The sequence below is a fragment of the Peromyscus leucopus genome, chromosome 8b (genome assembly GCF_004664715.2).
Source record: "Peromyscus leucopus breed LL Stock chromosome 8b, UCI_PerLeu_2.1, whole genome shotgun sequence".
Lineage (NCBI taxonomy): Eukaryota > Metazoa > Chordata > Mammalia > Rodentia > Cricetidae > Peromyscus > Peromyscus leucopus.
The window spans coordinates 86,775,279-86,798,397 of NC_051086.1; the positions used below are offsets into that span (position 1 = coordinate 86,775,279).

The following is a 23,119-nucleotide window of genomic DNA, read 5'->3' on the forward strand; positions in this document are numbered from 1 at the left end:
TAACAAATAAAGCTTACCTAGAGATCAGAGTGTAGAGCTAAGTCACTAGTTAGTCATAGAGGCCAGGCAGTGGTGGCATACACCTTTAATCCCAGCACATGGGAGGCAGAGGTAGACAGAGCTCTGTGAGTTCAAGGCCACTCTGGACTACACAAGATTGATCCAGTCTAAAAGAGAAACAGAGCCAGGCAGTGGTGGAGATTAATCCCACACATCTTTAATCCCAGCACTAGGGAGGTGGAGACAGGAAGTGATATGGCTGGGCAGACAGGAATGTAAGGTGAGAGGAGACAGAAACTCTGGCCTCTTTAGGCTGAGGATTTCACAGCGGTAAGAACTAGTGGCTGGCTGGCTGGTTTGCTTCTCCGATCTTTCAGCTTTCACCCTGATATCTGACTCCAGGCTTTTATTATAAGACTAATTGGGATTCGAGCAACAGGAATGTTTTAAATATTTTCTGCTAAAAACATAGAACAGTTGTGTATTTGTTACTGTGATATAAGCTACAGTCCAGCAGACCATCTAACCAATAATAAATACATTAAAGATAACACATTATTCCCCCATCTCAAGGGTATTTTTATAATAGCCAGAAAAGAATAATTCTCCAACTGTTTTTGACTAGTAGCACCCTATTCTTTGAATATCATTATAAATAGTGTGCCCTTAACTAAATATCTCCAAAATCTTAAGATGACAACTATTTAATGTAATTTTAATATAATGGGGAACGGTGAGACTGAACAGTTTCTGTTAGTATCCTGTTCTTCAAAGTTTCCACCATGTATTCTTCTCTCAACAAGCCCCAATCACTCACACCTCATGAATGTCCTAAAATTGTTACTCACTAACTCATTCTGTCATTTGAAATTATTTTTAGAGATTCAATAAATAATGCTATTTAGGAAATTCATCAGTTTGATAAGACATAATCCCCTTTTAATAACAACAAAGGGAGGGAGTTGTTTGCAGGTAAAGACAAAGATCTGCAAGGCAATATATACTCAAAGAAAAGAATTAAGTAGACACCTGAACAACATCAGTTTCTACTTCTAACACCCTCCTCATCTCCAAGGCATTTCTGTTTTCACTGTGATGCCAGCTAACCATAGAAGCTGCTGTGAAAGCCTCTGGTTAAAAAGGATTTCAAGGCTGCTGTTTCTTGTGAGGAACCAATCAGATTTCTTTGTTTCATCTGCAACATTCCATCAGGGTTATATAACATTTGGATACATGAAACATTCTAATAATACAGTATGTTTCACTCTATAGTTAACTATTTACTGTCATGAAATTTGGCACATAAAAATACCATATTTTTCTTTTTTGTTGTTCAATAAAAAAAAAGATCAGAAATATACTACAATCTTTTTTATTTCTGAAGAGATAGAGTTAATTTGCTCAGTCTAAAAGAAACTGTTCTGAGAGTACATATCAAATGCACTCTGCAGACTACTAAGATTAATGCTGATTCCGAATGATTTCTTTCTACAGTAAAGTGGGTGAGGTAATCTAACATAGTGGCAGACAGCCATATAGTTGTTAATTCTAATCACATACAAAATGTCTTTACTATGGAACAAAACATTATAAATAGATTTAGAAATCAGTCTGACTGCATTGCAATTTTTAATATCACATAATAACCAAGCATTTATAATATTTCAACAAATATTTGCTCAAATAAGAAAATCTGAACTAACTTGGAATGTCTTATCCACAACTAGCCAAAATAATACACCAGCAGCACTGTAACCTACGTGATCAGAATCCTTGCAAAACACTCTCCATGGAACCACACAAATACTCTTCCTTTCAGCCAGAGAAAATACTGCACAACTAAAATACTGATTTTCTATGCTGGTAAAACAACTCAAATGTTTAAAACATCTTAAGCTGGAGCTTGTGGATATAGTATGTTTCTTCTTTTTACAACTCAAAAGTCATCCCAAATATGATGGTAACAAATCAACACAGGATTAAAACAGTACCCAAAGCATAAAAAAGAAGAACCTTTTGGGTGTGGCTTAAGAAAACATATCTTGTCTCAACTGGACAGCTCCTTGGTTACAGGCACCTACAGAGATGCAAAATACACACATACAAAAGCAAAGTGCTTCAGGAAGTGGGTGGGAACTAAGCCTCCATGATTTTTAGTGCTTGATGTTCAATTGTTTCATAGTGTGCTTCTAACACAGCAGTGTCTTGGATCAATGCTAACATAGCTCAAGAAGCCAATGACAGTGAAATTTTACTTGTCCTATTTCCTCTCCTTTATTTTATACTCACTGTCAACATGGCCGTTCTTACAAACATTTTGCTTTCATAGAAGAGGTAATCATTTAAGTCATGACTATGTGCAATGCGAACTCCACTGCATTACAGTCATCAATAAAATATGAGGTGCCAACTTTAGTGCTCGTCCTACTGATTTTTCCCCTATCTCACTAGAGAATGATTTCTGCTATTATAAAATGAATGATATAAGGAGAAACATTAGCAAGAACTCAAACAAATAAGCAACAGAGAAAATACAAAGCCCATTAAGTGTTTACTAAAAAGCAAAGCCAAGCAAATACTAGTAGGAAAAGAAAACCTTTCATAACACATATCTATATACACTAAAGCCACAAACATTTTATAAAATCAGTCTGTTCATAAGTACATGCCATATACCAGAACCTCTATATATAGAGGGTATGCAGATTTCACAACTATAACAGTTTCATTCTTAAATGGCCATGATCAAACATTAAAACAGCTACGGAAATCTGACATGCTGATCTCTGCCTAAGCCTCTAGACTTGTTAAACAATCTCTTTTCTGATCAGTGTAGCAGACCCACCTCTGAATCATACTGACGGTTATTTTCCCCCAAGTCCTGAATGTGCTGCACCATTTTGTTTGTCTTCTGGACAGTCGAGAAACCGGCAGAACAGCAGCGAAGGAGTGCACTGGAGTCAGCAGAGTCAGTGCCAGCCTCCTACTGCAGCCTGTATATTGAACGCACTCAAACCCACAGGTGCCTACGTAAAATCCTCCAGCTGCAGCCTGCAACTCAGTGTTTCCTTCAGCAGCAAATCTGTATGCTACCGCCACTTTGCTTTAACCCAACAAATGACAGAAAGCACAACAATGTGGCACTTTTGAAAAAATTTGTACAATAAATGTTCACATTGTCTCTAGTAAGTAGAAAACTGTATGACTTAAAAAAAATCATGATGAAAGGGATATCACTAAAAGGGAAATGCATTTCAAATATTTCTAAATTTCAAACTAATCCTTTTTAAAGAAAATATAACACTAAAAACTAATAATCTTAATCCTCTTATGAAGCACATATAAAGATAATTTTCATATACCTTAAGTCTATTATATACAATTGCATGAACAGGAATACTTCTACCCATATTTGTACATCAAATTATTTATTAGAAGAAAATATGAGACATATTTTAAAGGACAAAGTTAATTTAAGAAAACCAATGCTCAATGAAAGACAGACAAATCAAAAGATAGAGAGTAAGGTTTTTTACATCAACTTCAAATGCATATATTATTATCCTATCAGAACTAAAAATTCAAAAAGTAGTCAATAAAAAAAACCCTTAAAAACAAGTAAGTCTAGCCGGGCGGTGGTAGCATACACCTTTAATCCCAGCAGAGGCAGAAGGATCTGTGAGTTCAAGGCCAGCCTGGTCTGCAGAGCAAGTTCCAGGATAGGTCCCAAAGCTACACAAATAAACCCTGTATCAAAAAAACTTAAAAAAAAAAAAAAAAAAAAAAAAAACCTTTAAAAAAAAATAAAAACAAGTAAGTCTAACCCCTTGGTTTTTCAGATGAATAAATTAAGGACCAAAGAGATTATAGCTAAGTTATCTTTCTAAAGGTCACACAGCTGTCAGGTACCAGAATCTGCCCTTCTAAATGTACCTTTTAATAAACCATAGCTACTGAAACACATTCAAGCTTAAACAGTTAACATGAACACTCCTGTGACCCTTAAACAAAGTGAGTCTATGGCAAAAGCAAACTTTATGAAACACAAATATCCAAGCTCCAGTTGTTTTGCAGGTCAACTATTCCAAACATTTAAAGAAATAACACCAATTCTACAAGATTTCTTCCAGACGATGGAAAAAGAAATACCCCTAACTCATTTTCAGGACAGATTTACTCAGAAAATGAATCAGATAAAAGCATTACCCAGAAAAGGATGAATATGCCTTACTGTCTTAGGGTTTCTATTGTTGCAATGAAACACCATCACCAAAAAGCAAGTTGGGGAAGAGAGGATTTATTTGGCTTACACTTCCATATCACTGTTCAACATTAAAGGAAGTCAGAACAGGAACTCAAATAGGACAGGAATCTGGAGCCAGGAGCTGATACAGAAGCCATGGAGAGATGCTGCTTACTGGCTTGCTACCCATGGCTTACTCAGCTTGCTTCCTTATAGAACACAGGCCCATCAATTACTAATTTTAAAAATGTTTTACAGTTAGCTGGATCTGATGGAGGCATTTTCTCAACTGAGGTTCCTTCCTTTCAGATAATTCTAGTTTGTGTGTCAAGATGACATGACTAGCCAGCACACTTATGGATACAGAAACATGTATGAAAATCCTAGGTAAAATATTACCAGATCCAATACAATAATGTATAACACACCAAGGGAGTGATTTTTTTTCCTGCATAGCTAGGCTAGTTTAATATTTTAAAATAATTTGTCCACCATATAGTCTGCTATATGAATGATTCAAATATAGTCCACCACGTGAGCATCATCTACCATAGTGGTTCCGAGAAAAATTACATGACCACATTACTTGATGCAAAAAAAAAATCATTTCAAAAACATCTAAAAAAATTACAAAACTGGGAAGAAACTCTACTAACTTCATAAAGAACATATATATAAATATAAATATACATATATATTTATACATATAAACCCTACAGTTAACATCATACAAAAAAACAAAAGAATGGATGTTTCCCACACTAACACTGGTACTAGGAAAGAGCATTAATGCTCAACACCCTTAGCTACCATTGTACTAGGGGTATTAACCAGTGTCATAAGATGAACAAAGAAAATACATGCATGAAAGTAAAGAAACTATCTTCAAAAGACGTTGTCTACTTAAAAAATTTCAAACACATATAAACAAAGACACATTCAAATCTTAGAACTAATTAGTGAGTTTAACAAGGTCATGGGATACAAAGTAAGAAGGCGCATTTATATATACAGGTTTACTAAATTAGCAAGAAGTCACTTCCCTATTTCTGCCCTTACCCTAACTCCTTGCCATCTGCTAGCCTATAAGCCTAGTTTCAGACTGAGGGCAACAAACCTCTTTGTGGGTGAACCACCTCCTTTCCTACGTAAATTGCTTTTCCCCCTTTCCCATCCTTACTCTGCCATCAGCAAACCAACAGGCCTACTAGTTTCAGACCTGTGGCTGTGAACCTTCTTCATCTGTGAACCTCCTTTGCCTGGTCTAGCTCTAGACTCATCTTTGGTTTGGGAGCCATCTTTCCATGGTCCAATTAAACAGCTCATCTACCAGTATTACCTGGCCTACCTCGGGTCATGCATCCCCTGCACTGGCCCAAGCTAAGGAAGACTAGATTATCACATCAGACACACACAAAAAGAACAAGGTCTGTGGGGGGCCCATCCCACCTTTTTTCCCTAGGGTATTCTTGAGGAGTGAGGGATAAGAAATTTAAATAGAAATATAGAGGGAAGAGAGAGAGATAGACATACAGGATAGCCTCGGGAGGGCCTGGATCCTAATCCACTGGCCCCTTCTGTCTCTTCTAAAGGGCTTTTTAAAGGAATGCCAAGTTGTGGAGCAAAAGACCTTCCCCTAGCACAGCCAAGTGTAGACCCTCCAAACATCTGATAACCACACACATGCTCAATTCATCCCTTTATGCAGCCCTGCTGGGTAAAGCAAGCTCAGATCTCACTAGGAAACCTCTGTGTGCTCCCACAAAGGTTCATATGCCCAGGTCAAAAACAGCATGAATGGCCAAAATAGCGTGTTTCCCATCAAATCCACTATTTCTATATAAATGTTCTCTAATAAGAACTATCTAGATCAACTTTCTCCAATAAATAGGTCATCTGGACAAAAAAATAAATAGAAAAACCTCAGAATTAAAAGGTATCTTACATCAAATGGATCCAACATATCTACAGAATATTCTATCTAAATGCCAAAGAACATACATTCCACTCAGATGCATGCGGAAGTTCTTCTAAAATAGACCATATCCTGGGATACAAAGCAAACTTTAACAAATACAGAAAAACTGAAATAATCCCATGTATCTTATCCAAACATTATACAATAAAACTTAAAACTGACAGCAAACAAAACTCCAGTAAGTGTGTGAACATGGACATTAACTCATTACTTACTGAACAATGAATGGATCAAAGAAAAAAAATCAAGAAAATCAACATGAAAATAAAAACACAACAACTAAATTTCTGGGACACATTAACAGCAGTTCTAAAAAGAAAGTTTATAACCCTACATGCCTACTAAAAAATCAGAAAGAGCACAAATAAATGACTTAATGAAATAACTCAAGAATTTGGAAAAACAAGAACAAACCAAGTCCAAACCACATAGATGGTCAAGAAATAACAAAATTAAAGCAGAAATGAAGTAAAAACAAAGAAATAATAAATCTAAGAGATGGTTCTTTGGGAAGATAGACAAGATTGACAGATCAATAGCCCAAATAACTACAAGAGAGAATGAAAGGACAAAAATTAGCAAAGTCAGAAACAAACACAAACAGACACACAAAAAAAAAAAAAATACAGAATACTGTAAGGGAATACTTTTTTTTTTTTTTTTTAATTTGGTTTTTCGAGACAGGGTTTCTCTGTGTAGCTTTGCGCCTTTCCTGGAACTCGCTTTGGAGACCAGGCTGGCCTCGAACTCACAGAGATCCGCCTGGCTCTGCCTCCCGAGTGCTGGGATTAAAGGTGTGCACCACCACCGCCCGGCAAGGGAATACTTTTTAAAAAAAAAACTTTTCCATTAAGTTGGAAAATCTAAAAGAAACAGATGAATTTCTTGTTTCATCCAAACTACCAAAGTTAAAACAAGAAGAAGCCAATAACCTAAACAGACCCATAACAAAGGAGGAGATGGAAACAGTAATAAAAAGCCATCCAGTTAAAAAAATTGTAGGCCTAGATGGAGTTGCAGCAGAATTCTACCAGACTTTCTAAGAACTACAACCAGTACTTCTTAAACTCCTCACAAAACAAAAACAGAAGGAACACACCCAAACTCGTTCTATGAAGCCAGTATTACTCTAATACTTAAACCAAGTAAAAATACAACAACAAAAAACAAAACTGCAGACCTATATCCTTGATGGACAAAGAAGCAAAAATCTTCAATAATATACTATCGAACTGAATACAAGCACATATCAAGATCATCCACCATGATCAAGTTCTCTTTATCCCAGAAAGGGATGATTCAACACACGTAAGTCAATAAAAATAGTAACTTATATAAATGGGCTTAAAGACAAAAATCACATGATCATTTCAACAGATGCAGGAAAAAAAAAAAAAAACCTTTAACAAAATCCACCATGCTTTCATAACCTAGAAAGTAGACTGGAGAGAACTTACTTCAACACGATAAAGGATATATATGACAAAACCCACAAGCAACATTATCCTAAATGGAGAACTTAAAGCGATCTCATAAAATCAGGAAAGAGACGAGGCTACCCATTATCCCTACTTCTTTTCACTGTAGTGCTAGAAGCACTAGCTGAAACAATAAAATAAAATAAGGAAATTAAAGGGATACAAATAGGAAAAGAAGTCGTCAAATTATCTCTATTAGCAGATGATATTACAACAGTAGAGATCCCAAAACTTCCACCAAAAAACTTCTGGAAACAACCAACAATTTCAGCCAAGTGGGTGGATACAAAATCAACTTAGAAAAATCAGTAGCCTTTCTATACACCAATAACAAACACAATGAAAAAAGAGATCATGAACATACTCCCATTTACAGTAACATCAAAGGCAATAAAATATCTTGGAATTTAAACCGAACCAAGGAGGTGGAAGATTTTTACAATGAAAACTTCTAATCTCTGAAGAAAGAGACTAAGAAAGACACTAGACAATGAAAAGTTCCAGAAAAGCCGGGCGGTGGTGGCGCACGCCTTTAATCCCAGCACTCGGGAGGCAGAGCCAGGCGGATCTCTGTGAGTTCAAGGCCAGCCTGGGCTACCAAGTGAGTTCCAGGAGAGGCGCAAAGCTACACAGAGAAACCCTGTCTCGAAAAACCAAAAAAAAAAAAAAAAAAAAAAAAAAAGTTCCAGAAGGATTTAGAGACAGACCAACATTCCAATTTATATGGCATAGCAAAGTATTTTAAATGGATGAAATAATTTTGGGGAAACAGAAGTTATAAGGATCACACTACCCTAAGGTTTATAAAGCTCTAATAATGACAATGCCATACTGGTGAATGATGGAAACACAGATCTATGACTGGAATGGACAGTGCAGAAATGTACCCAAATAAATAGGGTCAAATGATTTTTAACATTAGTCCAAAAGTAATTCAAAGGAGAAAGGATCATATTTTCAGCAATGAAAAAACACAAAAACTAACTTTAATTTTACACCTTGTGTTAAAAATAGCCCATCACAGATCAGAGATCTAAATATAAAACTTTAAAATGGGGTATGGCAGTGCAGGCCCAACACTCAGGAGATGGATGCTGGCAGATCTCTGTGAGTTCAAGACTAGCCTGGTCTACATAATGAGTGTCAGGACAACCAGAGTTGCAGAGTGAAACCTTAACTAAAAATAAACCCTTTAGGAGATAGACTTAACTTAGGTTAATTAAAGTGTTTTGGTAAGTTTTTGTTTTTATGGTTTTGTAGTTGAGGTTTTGGGGACTGAAGATGGAACCTGAGGGTTCACACATGCTAAGCACACACAAAGCTACACCCATAGGCCCAGGGTTTTAGGTGTGCTACCAAAAGCACAATTCATTTTTAAAAATGTTAAGTCATCAAACCCTGTTAAGAGCACAGACAAAACACATATCTAACAATAGACCTGGATCTCTGAAATAAAATAAACTCTCAAAACTCAAGAGTAAAACAAATAATGTAATAAAAATTATCAAAAGATATGAAAAGATATTTTACCATAAAGAATATATGAAAGGCAAATAAACACAAGAAAAGATGTTCATTAACAAGTAGAGAAAAGCAAATGAAACTATGGTAAGTAGGCATAGTGGCACACTCCTGGAATCCCAGTCCAGGAAGAAGCACAGTGACACTGGCTGCTACTGGGATTAGGTGAACACCAACAAAGTTCCAGGCTCCTGTGTTCTTTTTTTTCTTTCCTACTCATATCCATGTCTCCCCATTCACAATACAGACCAGGCACAATGGCCTAGGCTGAGGTGTACATTGGGTAGGTTCATTCTGCCTCCTCTTTCTATACAGTCAGTGTAAGAACACAGCCTGTGGTAAGCACAAGGAGGCTTAAAGTTGTGGGGTTTGGGTTGGTTTTTTTTTTTTTTTTTTTTTTTCCTTTCTTTCTTGAGACAGGGTTTCTCTTTGTAGTTTTGAAGCCTGTCCTGGAACTCATTCTGTAGCCCAGGCTGGCCTTGAACTCACAGAGATCTGCCTGGCTCTGCCTCCTGAGTGCTAGGATTAAAGTCGTGCACTGCTGCTGCTGCTGCTGCTGCTGCTGCCGCTGCCGCCGCCGCCGCCGCCGCCCGCCGCCGCCGCCGCCGCCGCCGCCCCGCCCCCCGCCACCCACCACCACCACCACCACCACCACCACCACCACCACCACCACCACCCGGCTCCTGTGTTCTTTCAACAAAGAGCTGAGCAGTGATATCAAATGACAACAGAAACAGGACAGCGGACTCAAAAAATAAACTTCCAAGGGAGGAAGCAGGCAGAGCAGAGAGAATTCAGCAGCTCAAGAGCCTACTGCACTAAAGATTGGGGCTTTTATGTTATTTGAGAATGATAATATGACTTATATATAGCACACAAGTTTTCTGGCTGATTTGCATACTGTCAGCTCTACCAGTTAAACACAATCCTACATATAACTTCATGCATCTCTTATTAAATCTTAAGTCATTACTAAGTGTTATGCATTTTAGTATTATAATGAGCCAAGGGTTACTCTTAGACCTTAGTACCTGTGCCAGTAGTGTGAGCCAGTCCATCTCTGCCAGGAGTTTCCAGCCTTCCTCTATGCCAACTTGTTTTCCCATATGCTAATTCTGCACCCTACTTCCCTGCCTTCCAAAGACAGCTGTTATATTGGAGGTCAGCCTTGGCTACATAATAGACCCTGTTCATTGACAACAACTACAAAACACAATGAGACAGCACTACATATTTAATAATGTGCCTAAAGTTTACCTTTTAATTGGCAATGATCAAATGCTACCAAAAATATGAAACTATGGGAACTTTTAACCATGGCTGGTAGAAATGAGACTAGTACAACTACAATGAAAATAGTTTGCAGTTTCTTCTAAAGTTAAACATGCATCTACTATATGAACCAACAGTCTCACTCTTAGGCATTGATAACCTAGAAATATGAAAATGTATGCTTATAAGAGATGGCTCAGTGGTTAAGAGCACTTGCTGCTCTTCCAGAGGACCTGAGTTCTGTTTCTAGCACCCACATCAGGCAGCTCACAACTGTCTACAAATCCAACTCCTAGAGATCCAATGCTTCTTGACTTACACTCATGTACCCATACCCAAATGTTGATACACACCTACAGTTAAAAATAATAAAAATAAATCTTATAAAAAACAAACCTAGGTATTGGCAGAAGTTTCTGGGTCCAACCAGCAACTTCCAAACACCCAGCAGCTGCTTTCCAAATATTTGACTCAGAGACTCAATATTATTTATAAATACTCAGCCAGTAGCTCAGGCTTATTACTAACTAGCTCTTATGCTTATATTAACCCATAATTCTTATCTATGTTTAATCACGTGGCTTTCTACCTTTTCTCAATATGACATTCTCATCTTGTTTCCTTCTGCATCTGGCTGGTGACACCTGACTTTGCCCTTCTTCTTCCTGGCATTCTTAGTTTGGTCACCCTGCCTATATTTCCTGCCTGACTACTGGCCAATCAGTGTTTTATTAAACCAATTCGAGTGACAAATCTTTACAGTATACAACAGAATTATTCCACAGCACCTAGGTGCATCAGTGTTTACAGTGGCTCTATTCATAATCACTTCAAATTGGAAAGAACCCAAATATTCTTTAGCAGGTGAAGGAATACACAAACTGTGATGCATTCATACAAGAGAAATATCACTTGGCAATAATAAGGAAAGCCTACTGCTTAACAACTTGGCTGAATCTCAAAGGAAAAGAAATAAGCCCTAAAAGGTGATATACTCTATTTATATGACATTCTAAAAATAAAAACTACCGGGATAGAGAATAACTCATTTGTTCCCAGGGTTATAAGTGGAAAACTGTAACTACAAAGAGATATCATGATCTAACCTGTAGCACAATGTAAACTAATTGTTGTAATAGCTGCATTTGTGTACATGCTATCACCAGTCACCAAAGTCAGAGACATAGTGTCATCTTTGAACGTAAATTCTGAGAATTACATAATGAAGACAAAGTGACATAGTAGGAAATATGTATTTTTTTTTTCTGTTCCTGATAAGATTTCCTAAAAGTCTTGTAATTTCTTAAGAGGGATGACAGGATCATCTTTTGTCATATTTGGTTTTAGTCCCTTATTTATAGACATAAGAGCTCCTAGGGTTCTTGAATCTTATGACAGGGATGATGAGTGTCTTTTTGTATGTTAACAGTATGATTGGGAGCTGAAAGCCCTTGGACAGCTTCAGGATAGGGACTATCACTTGACTAGAGAGAACTTTCAGCATTATCCCTTTGAGCCCTGGGGAGGGGAAGATGCATGAACATCAAGCTCAAACACCAAAGGCCAGTGATTTAATCAATCATGTCTACATAGTAGAATCTCTACACAAAACCCAAGGCAATAGAGTTCTTGGTTAATGAATGTATCCAAGTGAAATATACCCACATCAACCAAGGTGGATGTCACTATCTTCATAAGGACAAAAGCTCTTGTGCTCAGGATCCACCAGCATCCACATCCTTTTCTGACAAATGCCCTTTGCCAACCCTCTCTTTGCCACAGCTGATTTTCACCTTATCCAAAAGTGGATGATTACAAACTTACCCAATTCCTACCACAATGTATAACTGGTTTGGTCTAAGGGTTAATAACAGATCTGTTAGACCAGAATTAATTAATCTATAGTCATATTCCATGGGTCATATGAATTTGGTCTATATCTCCCTCTTGGTACCTGGACTGTATTATGCTAGAGTTTTTCTGTAGCATTTATCTCTCTTCCATGTTCCAGTGAACACACCCAGTCAAGTATTCTGCTTATAGGATGGAAGATGATGTAAAGTGGCCAAACAAAACCAATCAGAAAACTTTGTTGCTAATATTTGAATTTGAAAAAACTTGGCCCCTAGAGACGCAAAAAAAGATGTATCTTAAAAACCATAGAAACCATAAAGAAAACATAAGTGGAAATCTCTCATCTGTTCTTATTTCTAGCAATGAGTTCCCCAGTCAAGAACAATCATGAAAACCTATCTTCTGGAATGATCAGGTGGTCAGTTTCCCAGGCAGGGCCTATCACACTATAACCTTATCATCTGAGGCCTAGACCTCAGCTCTGTAGGTCAGAGATCAACTCTTTGAGGATCTTCTAGTTGGAAAAATTCAGAGGCTGATTTACACAACAGTTCTACATGTCTGAAATCTTCATATCAAATTAAAGTTATAGAAAAATTTAAATTCTTCCCACCTTACTCATATTTGTGCAAATTTGCGGTTGTATTTCTAATTCTTGCTATATAAGTGTTTTGTTGTCCTAATTGGTTGGTTTTTAAATGCTATTTTAATTCTTTTAACTTTATTTATAGTTATGTATGTCGGCTTGTACTTAATGGGCATGTAAATGGGATGCCTACAGAGGCCAGAAGAGAGCATCAGATCCCCTTGAGCTTGTTACAGAAGATTGTGAGCTGCCCAATGTGTGCTGGGAACTGAACACTGATCCTCTGCAAGAGTAGCCAGTGCTCTTAATCACTGAGCCATCTCTCCACATAAATAGGTTTTTATCTTTGTTACATTTTCCATGTTTTAGTGTAGACATTCGGTAACCTCACAGAAGTTGCACAAACATATTTACATGTTTTAACTTTAAAGCTCAGGCTTCCTCATTAGACCTTGTGTTCAGGCTTCTGAGTAAAAAGGCTGAAATACATAAAACATATAAATAAACCCATAAGAAGGTAAGCAAGGTGGCAGACTTCATGCTGACCATCCACTTCCTTTTTTAATGCTAACAGAAACCTGGCTTTATTTTAGGTAGCTCCTCCCAGGAAAGCTACAATTCTCAAACTTGGTACCTTGGTATCCATCTTTGATTGGCTAAAGAACTTTAGTAACATTTGCAATTCCATTAACTGCTTGAATAAAAATGACAGGACCCAATCTGGCTAATAGGATATAAGGTGAATTGGGGAGGGACAGGAAAAGGGCCACTAAGAAAACCCCAGTTGTTTTACCAGCCTTTGAACACTGCTGTGTGCAGGACGTAAAAGTTGAAGGTAAAGCAGTCCTCCTGCTGCTGCCTAAGAACAATCTAAGAATAACAACCAATGTCCTGAAAATAAAGTAGAAAGGGCAGTAACTCAGTCTTTGATGATCCTACTGAGCTCCAGAATGAACTTATCTGCTATCTTCCTACTACTGGAAGTTGTGTGAACTTATACATTTCTTTAATGCCACAGTCACTGGGACACAGGACAAAAAGGCAGGGAAGATTATGAGGATATATGAAGATAAGGAGCCCTTGACCCCAGAGTCTGGCTGAAGCCTTTCTTCACCTGAGAATCAAGAATTCCAACACAATTATTTACTATAAAGGTTGTTGATACTATAAAGGTTGTTGACAGAGACAGTATTTCTTTTATACAAAGATAATTTCAAAATATGATGATAAAATAACAATGAATCATGCTAAGGCCTAAGTATATATGGTCTTTCTCCTTTCCCAGCTATAAACCTGTAATTTTCTAGGATTCTAACAAGAAATTCCATTCAATCCCCTTGGATAACCCTAGAGCCCAGGGTTTTCATTTTATCAGGTTGTAATTCCACCCGTCACACCTCCTCGGAAGCCACCAACACTCTCACTTATCAAAACAGAAAGGAAAAGGCAAAAACAGGTTCTTTTGCAACCCTTTATATCAGTGGTTCTCAACTTTAATGCCTGCCATCCTTTAATACAATTCCTCTTGTTGTAGTGACCCTCAACCATAAAATTTTTGTTGTTACTTCATAACTGTCATTTTGCTACTGTTATGAATTATAATGTAAATACAATTTGTGTTTTCCAACGGTTGTGAAAGGGTCATTTGACCCCTTCTCAGGGATTGTGACCCACAGGTTGAGAACCACTGCTTTAGCTCTAAGAGCCACCGAGACAGTCTATGTGGCTCTTGCTAAAATGTAAATCCCTTTGAGAAACCCACACCCGACAATGCTCCTTACTCCTTCTCTGAATGCCTTCTATCAACCCCACAGTTAAGTTTAAAGCTAAATGTTCTCCTAATAAACTCACACTCCTCTTCCTAAAATTTATTTCTGTGGGGAAGTCAAGGATCCAAATTTACCTCAGGGAAGACCCCTAAAGGGTAAGGAAACTCTCTGCTGGAGGAAGTTCTTGGTGGTTACTATAATGTCTCTGAGGTTTTAAGTTGGACTATTTTGTTAATTCTGACTATTCCAATTACTACAAGAATAAATAAAACTGAGAACTGAGCTTGATGCTAAAATCTTCTTCTCAGTTTAAAATCCTGCAGTGGCTCCTTTGCAGTATTAATATAATCACAACTCTTTAGCATGGTAAATAAAATACATCATTAGCTTAAAAGTGATTAACTGTCAGCCGGGCGGTGGTAGCGCACGCCTTTAATCCCAGCACTCGGGAGGCAGAGCCAGACGGATCTCTGTGAGTTCGAGGCCAGCCTGGACTACCAAGTGAGTCCCAGGAAAGGCGCAAAGCTACACAGAGAAACCCTGTCTCAGGAAAAAAAAAAAAAAAAAAAAGGAAAAGAAAAGAAAAAAAGTGATTAACTGTCCATCTTTTTAGCAATTATCTAACTCACCTGAGTTCTGGGAATAGCAAGGATTTCTACAGTTACCATGAGAACCAAACAGTTTTCTATATCCATTTAAGAGCAAATGCTGCTTCCTCTATGTGGTGCCCTAAGTCCTATACAGACTTCAAAATTCAATTTATAAGCTAGGTCTGATGGTGCAATCCTTCAAATCCAGCTATTCTGTAAACTAAGAAAGAAAGCAGGCCTGGGACTATAGAATGAGTTCAAGGTCAGCCTGGACTACTTAATTAGATCTTGTTTCAAAATAAAAAGTAAAAATAAATAAAAAGTTTGAGATATAGAGCGCTTTCTAGCATGTGAGAAGCCCTAGGTTTATTCTCTAATTCAGAGAGAAAAAATAAATTCAATTCTCCCCCTCTGCCTTGCCTCTCAACTTGCTATTGGTTTAGAACTCTCTCTCCTCTTCTCTGTTAAAGTTCCCTGCTTGTAGGAACAAACCTGGAGCATAACTCACAAATCCAAAGACAATGTAAGCACCAAAGACTAAGTAAATTATAAAAGGAGATTTGGAGAGAGTTCTAAATTGTTTCCATTCTAGCACTAGATGATGCATTTGTAAAAAAGCATCTGCCACCACAGAAAATTCTAATAAAAAGACTACTTTAGCATATATAAATTATACTGATTCATTATACATGCATACATGTTTATCATGTCTTTTGATTATACTAATCTCCATGTTCCATTTTCTTATCCTCCATCCTACTTACTACCTTAGTCCTCTACTTTCATGACTTTGGTTTTCTTTTTTTATTATTATTTTAGGTATACATATGGGTGTTTTGCCTGTACATGTGACTGTGCACTTACACGCATGCCTGGTGCCCACAGAGGCCAGAAGATAGTGCCAGATCCTCTAGAACTGGAGTTACAGACAGTTGTGAGCCACCATGGGAGTACTGGGACTCAAACCTATATCCTCTTGAAGAGCAACCAGTGCTCTTTACCACTCAGTCATCTCTCCAGCCTCTCCACTCCCCATCACCTGTTTTTGAACAGTGTCTCACTATGTAGCCTCAGCTGGCCTGAATCTCTCACTATGTAGATCAAGCTGGCCTCAAACTCAGAAATCTGTCTGTCTCTGCCTCTCAAATGCTGGGATTATGTAGCATGAATCTTAAAATGTCTTATTAATAAAAACAAACCTGGAGTCGGGCAGTGGTGGTGCATGCCTTTAATCCCAGCACTCGGGAGGCAGAGCCAGGTGGATCTCTGTGAGTTCGAGTCCAGCCTGGGCTACAGAGTGAGTTCCAAGAAGGGCACCAAAGCTACACAAGAAACCCTGTCAAGAAGAAGGAGGAGGAGGAGGAGGAGGAGGAGGAGGAGGAGGAGGAGGAGGAGGAAGAAGAAAGAAGAAGAAGAAGAAGAAGAAGAAGAAGAAGAAGAAGAAGAAGAAGAAGAAGAAGAAGAAGAAGAAGAAACAAACAACAATAAAAAACTGGAGCCAGGTACTGGGGTCAACACTGGAAGATCAGAGAAGCAGAACAAGCCACAGTTTCATCACCTCGCAGTTCCTCAGCTGATCCTGTTTCCTCAGACTGGAAGCCTCTGAGTGCTTATCCAAATGGATCTCAGCTGAACTGCTTCTTGAAAGCCTGAAAGCTTAACCAGCTCTAGTTCCTGGTTTTCACGCCTTATATACCTTTCTGCTTTCTGCCATCATTTCCTGGGATTAAAGGCATGAGTCACCATGCCTGGCTGTTTCCAGTGTGGCTTTGAACTCACAGAGATCCAGATGGATCTCTGCCTCCCAAGTGATAGGATTAAAGGTTGTGTGCCACCATTTCCTGGCCTCTATGTCTATCTAGTGGCTGTTCTGTCCTCTGACCCCAGATAAATTTATTAGGGTGCACAAAATATTTTGGGGAACACAATATCACCACAGGATTAAAAGCATGCACTACCATGTCTGGGCTTTACTTTAATCTAGACTTCCCATGAGAGAAAACATGTAATACTTTTTCAACATGACTTTTTATATGTATATTATTTACTTTATGTATATGAGTGTTTTTGTTTGCATGCCTGCTGCCCATAGAAACCAGAAAAAGGCATCAGATCCCCTGGAACTGGAGTTACAGGTGGTGTGAGCTGCCATGTGGGTGCTGGGAACTGAACCCAGAAACCGCAAAAACAAGTACTCTTAACTGCTGAGCCACCTGTCCAGCTCCTACTATGGCTTATTTTGTTGAATGTGATAATCTCCATTCCCATCCACTTTCTTGCAAATAACATAATATTATTATGGCTGAATAATATTGATATACACATACACACACATGTATAAATATATCTCTATCCCAATGTCTTCATGTAAAAGAGCGAGAGCGCGAGAGCGAGAGCGAGAGCGCGCGCGCGCGCGCGCGAGAGAGAGAGAGAGAGAGAGAGAGAGAGAGAGAGAGAGAGAGAGATTGAGATTAAGTATACGTTAGGAAAATAACTAGATAGCATGGTAGTTCAATTTTAGCTTTTTTATATTTCCACCAGTGAGGTATGAAGGTTCTTTACCACTATACCTTATCATATATATGTATGGCTATTTGTTTCTATGACAGTCACTCTGAATGAGGTTAGATGACATCTCATAATGGGGTTTGGTTCTGTTTGGAGCTATTATAGGGTATCACATAGCCTAGGCTAGTTTCTAACTCTTCATGTAGCCAAAGATGATCTTGAATGCTGATTTTCCTGCCTATAACTCCTGAGTGCTGGGGTTAGAGACATGGGCCACTACAGCCAGTTCATGTGCAGAACTGGGGACTTTATCCCCAGTTCTGAGTAAACATTTTTCTTGTGGTTATTTTGGCTATTTTGGTCTTCTGTTGAAAACTGTCTGATCAATTCATTTGCCCCATTTACTTACTAGATAATTTTTCTGGTGGGGGGGGCCAGTTTTTTTCAATTTCTTGGATTTTTTTCGATTCAAGTCTAGATATTAATTCCCTGTCAGATGAATAGCAGCTACCAAAGGTTTTCTCCATTCTGTAGTCTATGTCTTCACTTAATGAACTGGTTTTGCTGTGCAGAAGCTTTTTAATTTTGTACAATCCTATTTGTCAATTCTTGGTATTGTTCTCTGAACTATGGGGCTCATTCTCAAAAAGTCCTTGGTGTGTCTGTATCTTAACGTGTTTTCTGTATGCTTTCCTCTGGTGGTTTCAAAGTTTCAAGATCTTTGATATATTTTGTTTATTTTTATGCAAGTGAGAGATTCTATATGTGAATATTAAGTATGCTTAGCACCATTTATAGAAGAGCCTATCTTTTCCCCAGCATGTTTTTGGCACCTTTGTCAAAATCAGTTGGTTATAGTTGTGTGGTTTGTTTGTCTCTGTTTTTCTGGGTCCTTTATTCTGTGCCATTGACCTACACACATTTTGGTGCAAACAGGTATTACAATTTACTTAGTATTATTCTTTTTGCTTGGTTATTTAGGTTTTTTAATGTATCTGTATAAATTTTCTTTTTTTATTGATGTGAAGAATGTCATTGGGATTTTTGATGAGGCTTTTCCGGCATCTATTGAATATTCATGTGATTACTGTACCTGACCTAATATGTCCCATGTTAGAGTTACTAAACTAGTTCAAAGTGACTAAAACTAGTGATATATATATATATGTATATATATACATATATATATATATAAAACAAAAGACTAGAATAATGAGAATTTCTCAGAAAATTAGCATCAACTGAGAGACATTCATTATGAAGCATTATGTTATGATGCACTAACAATACAAGGCAGGAAAGAGATATCTATTCCTAGTAAAATACTCTTTCTGGCATTGACTACATTCTAAGCAATCTTACAATAACTATAAATTTTGCTTAATACAGTCTTGCCTAATCAAAACTACCAGCTCCTCCAATTAAATCTGTATCAAGCAAATAAGGAAATCATCTCAAAATTTCCAGTTTTATACACATTTCAAGCTAATACAACTACTTAATATAATACTTGCGTGCAATTTTGATTAAAGAATTTAACATCACTCATAGTAAATATTTAATAAGTTTATGCTATCTGGGCCCATTAGGTCAAGCCTATAATCAGAGTTACTTGGGAAGTTAAGGCAGAAGGATTAAGTACAAGGTCAGCCACCCCAACAGAGGAAGTTCAAGGCCAGTCTTGGCAACAAAGCAGCATTCCCTGTTTCAGAATAAAAAGTAGGAAACTGCACACTTATAATCACAGCACTTGAAAGATGGTAACAGGAGAATGACTGTATGAACTCTATCTTTAAACCATAGAAGAGAGGGGAGGGAGAATGAGAACAAATATGCAGGAATATATATTTGAGAATGCATGGCAACCATAAAATGATACCACAAATTTGCAGAGGCAGAAATCTAGAATCAAAGTTTCTTTTGTTTTGTTTTTAGTTTAAGCCAGGCATGGTGGCATACATCTATAATCCCAGCACTCAGGAAATTGAGGCAAGAGGATGGCAAATTTAGGGTCGATCCACATTGAACGGAGGCTTTAAAAAAAAAAACTTAAAATACTTAAATTTCTTAAACAAAAAAATTTGATATATTCAAGTGAAAAACTTTTAGTATTAAAACTATTATTTTATCTTAGTAAATGCACTGTATCAACATGTGACATAAAAATATACCATAAGAAACAAAACTAAATGTTTAACTTGTTACTTAAATCCCTTCTTAAAATGAGAAACCAGAATCTATTCTTTAAGTATTTTTATTAATTGTACACATTTATTAATATAAAATTGTAAATAATATATCTGATATGTACTTGGATTTGTTTGTTTTCAGTTTTTGTTTCTAGCTGTCCTGAAAATCACCAGTTAGACCAGACTAGCCTAAAACTTGCAGAAATCTACCTGCTTTTACCTCAGGATGCTGACATTAAAAGAATATGGCACCACATTGGACTTATACTTGGATTTTTTAAAGTAACTGATCTATGGCAATAATGCCAAATTAAATCAGTTCAAATGACTCAACTTAATCTTTTTCAAAAATTTGCTTTTTACCAAGGAACATTTAGCAAGCCACTCTATCTAATTCTTAAAACTGCCATCCTGCTTTAAGATACACACCAAACCAGAATAGGAAAAAAATGTCTGGGGTCAGGCAAAGCCTTTTCTTTTAAAAATGACAAGAGGGATGGAGCACACTGACCTCTCCATCAGACAGCTGTCCCTGCTTTAGTGTCAAGAAACGCAGTACAGTCCTAGTGAGGGAAGCAGGGACAGCTGCATGCTTCTGGCTGAGCATCTACACAGAACAGTCCTCTGAAACTGCTAGCAGTCACTCACTGCCTTTTTTGATCTATACCTATGAGGTGGCAAGCCATCAGTCTAACTGACACAGGCGATGACGACACAGTAAACAGTGTGACCATTTACAACTGACAAAATAGTTTGGGTTTTAAAGTAACTTGCACAGGGTCACACTTAGTAAACTAGATTTTAACAGGGATATGTTTTATGCTAATAAAACTTAGTCCTGAAATATTAAAAAAAAAAAAAAAAAACCTATGTTGAGCTTGGTGATGTATATCTTTATGCAACTGTTACACTTGGGAGAAGGACACAGGAGCTATAGTACAAGTCTGAGACCAGTCTAGCTACAAGAGGATTCATTCAATCCTTAAAAATAAATACAACATATGAGCTTGAATTAATCACTTTATGAAAGCTTTATCAAAGAACTCCAATCAGCAGTAAGAAATCACTGTGTTAGCCAGGCAGTGGTGGCGCACGCCTTTAATCCCAGCACTGGGAGGTAGAGCCAGGCGGATCTCTGTGAGTTCGAGGCCAGCCTGGTATACAGAGCGAGATCAGGAAAGGCGCAAAGCTACACAGAGAAACCCTGTCTGAAAAACCAAAAGAAGAAAAAGAAAAGAAAAGAAATCACTGTGTTAATCTCAATCACCTTATAAAAGTTGAGGACAGGGAGAAACTTATTATGGATAGAAACTCATTTCCTTTAAATTGTTTTTAAAAATGGGTCACCAAAAAAAAAAAAAAAAAAAAAAAAAAAGCTTGTATTGATAGCGTAAACTCTACAGTTTCCTCTGTCTTCCTTCTCTATCAGCAATGATGGAAAACTGCAAACTCTGTAAGTAACAATCTATAAAAGTAGACAGTGAAAAAAATCTTTGGGCTAAAATATTAGTGTGCCACTAAAAGAACTTACAGTATCAAACTGTTTTTTAGAGTCCTAAGGAAAAAATAATCCTCATGTTTTAATAAAAATTTAAGGGGCTAGGGAGAATTGGCTGCTCTTTCAAGGACTGGAGTTCGATACCCAGCACCCATGTGGCAGCTCACAATTGTCTGTAACTTAAGTTCCAGTAGATCTAACTTCCTCACACAGATATACATGAAGGTCAAATACCAATGCACATAAAATAAAAATAAATTATTTTTTAAAAAAGGGTTGAGGCTATAGAGAGATGGCTTAGTGGTTAAGAGCACTGACTGCTGTTGGTTTTAAAAATATGTGGCACTGTTACTGTTCGAGAAATGTCAGAGGCACAAAACCCAGTAACAAGAGCTTTATTAGAAGGGGCAGGGGAGATGGACGGACAGGTGCAAAGAGAGAGAATGGGGCTTGGGGGAGAGAAGAGAGAGGAGGAGTCTGTGACCGGCCTGCACATGCCACGCATGCCGACTGCGGACCGAGCTGAGCGCATTCACGCAGCGCACATAAGAAGGCTTAAGACCCCTTCCTTAGCTACTGAACTGCGTATGTGCAGTTGTATAGCTGGAGTGGCAGAATTCTAACAACTGCTCTTCCAGAGGACCCAGGTTCAATTCCCAGCACTCACATGGCAGCTCACAATGTCTGTAACTCCAGTTTCAGGGGACCCTCACACAGACATACACACAAGCAAAACACCAATGCACATAAAATAAAAATAAAGCAATTATTAAAAAAAAAAAGAATTTAAAATGAGCCCAGGAAATGAAGGTGATTACAATGGGGAAAAAAATGTAGTACATGTTTCTAGACAGCAAAACACTAAATATATGATCACTGTGCATATTACACGGGCCTGAAACAATGCAATGCAGAAACTAGCCAGTCTTCAGCCAGAAACTCCAGAACAAATGATTTATTTCCTCTTGTTCCTTTCACTTTCCAACCACAGTAGTAAACACACTATCTAGACCACTTCCTCATGTCTCCTCTGCCTCTTTGTGGGAGTCTGCCAGAGTCCAGCTTCAACTGACCTGTCGAAGGGTTCTTTTTTTTTTTTTTTTTTTTTTTTGTTTGTTTTTCGAGACAGGGTTTCTCGGTGTAGCTTTGCGCCTTTCCTGGAACTCGCTTTGGAGACCAGGCTGGCCTTGAACTCACAGAGATCCGCCTGCCTCTGCCTCCCAAGTGCTGGGATTAAAGGCGTGCGCCACCACCGCCCGGCTTCGAAGGGTTCTTGAAGGGAGGAGAAAGGAATGAGGAAAGGACTGGTAGAAAGATATAAAGAGACAATAAGAAAGACAGACACAGGATAGCTTCAGGAGGGCCCTAGATCAATACCTAGTTGCCCTGAGGTTTATTCAAAAGAACTTTTTATAATATGCAAAGGGCAGAGACAAAAGACCTCCCCCTTGCAAGATCAAAGCACAAAGTACCGACCCTTCCAAACACCTGGTAACCACACCCCTGGCCAAATCACCCCATTATGCAGCCCTGCTGGGTAAAGCAAGCTCAGAATCTCTGACCCTGAGTAAGGTCTCACCAGATAGCCTCTATGGGTTACCACCACACCTCTTCATCCCTGTGACACTTCTTT

At 38.0% G+C, this 23,119-nt stretch overlaps 1 protein-coding gene and 1 non-coding gene across 12 annotated transcripts in view; both read right to left on the minus strand.

Annotated features, from left to right (window-relative positions):
- Tanc2 (tetratricopeptide repeat, ankyrin repeat and coiled-coil containing 2) overlaps window positions 1-23,119 on the minus strand; it is a 326,078-nt gene that overhangs the window by 256,175 nt on the left and 46,784 nt on the right. Inside the window, exon 1 of one of the 11 annotated variants that reach the window (XM_028865158.2) lies at window positions 2,846-3,230. The exons of the other annotated variants lie outside the window; for them this stretch is intronic. The gene's annotated coding sequence lies outside the window, so the exon portion shown is untranslated. Of the gene's footprint in view, window positions 1-2,845; window positions 3,231-23,119 lie in introns of those variants that run through there. 11 annotated transcript variants of the gene reach the window in all.
- LOC114690507 lies at window positions 9,443-9,575 on the minus strand. Its single transcript, XR_003734086.1, has one exon. It is a non-coding gene; the product is annotated as a small nucleolar RNA SNORA51 (small nucleolar RNA).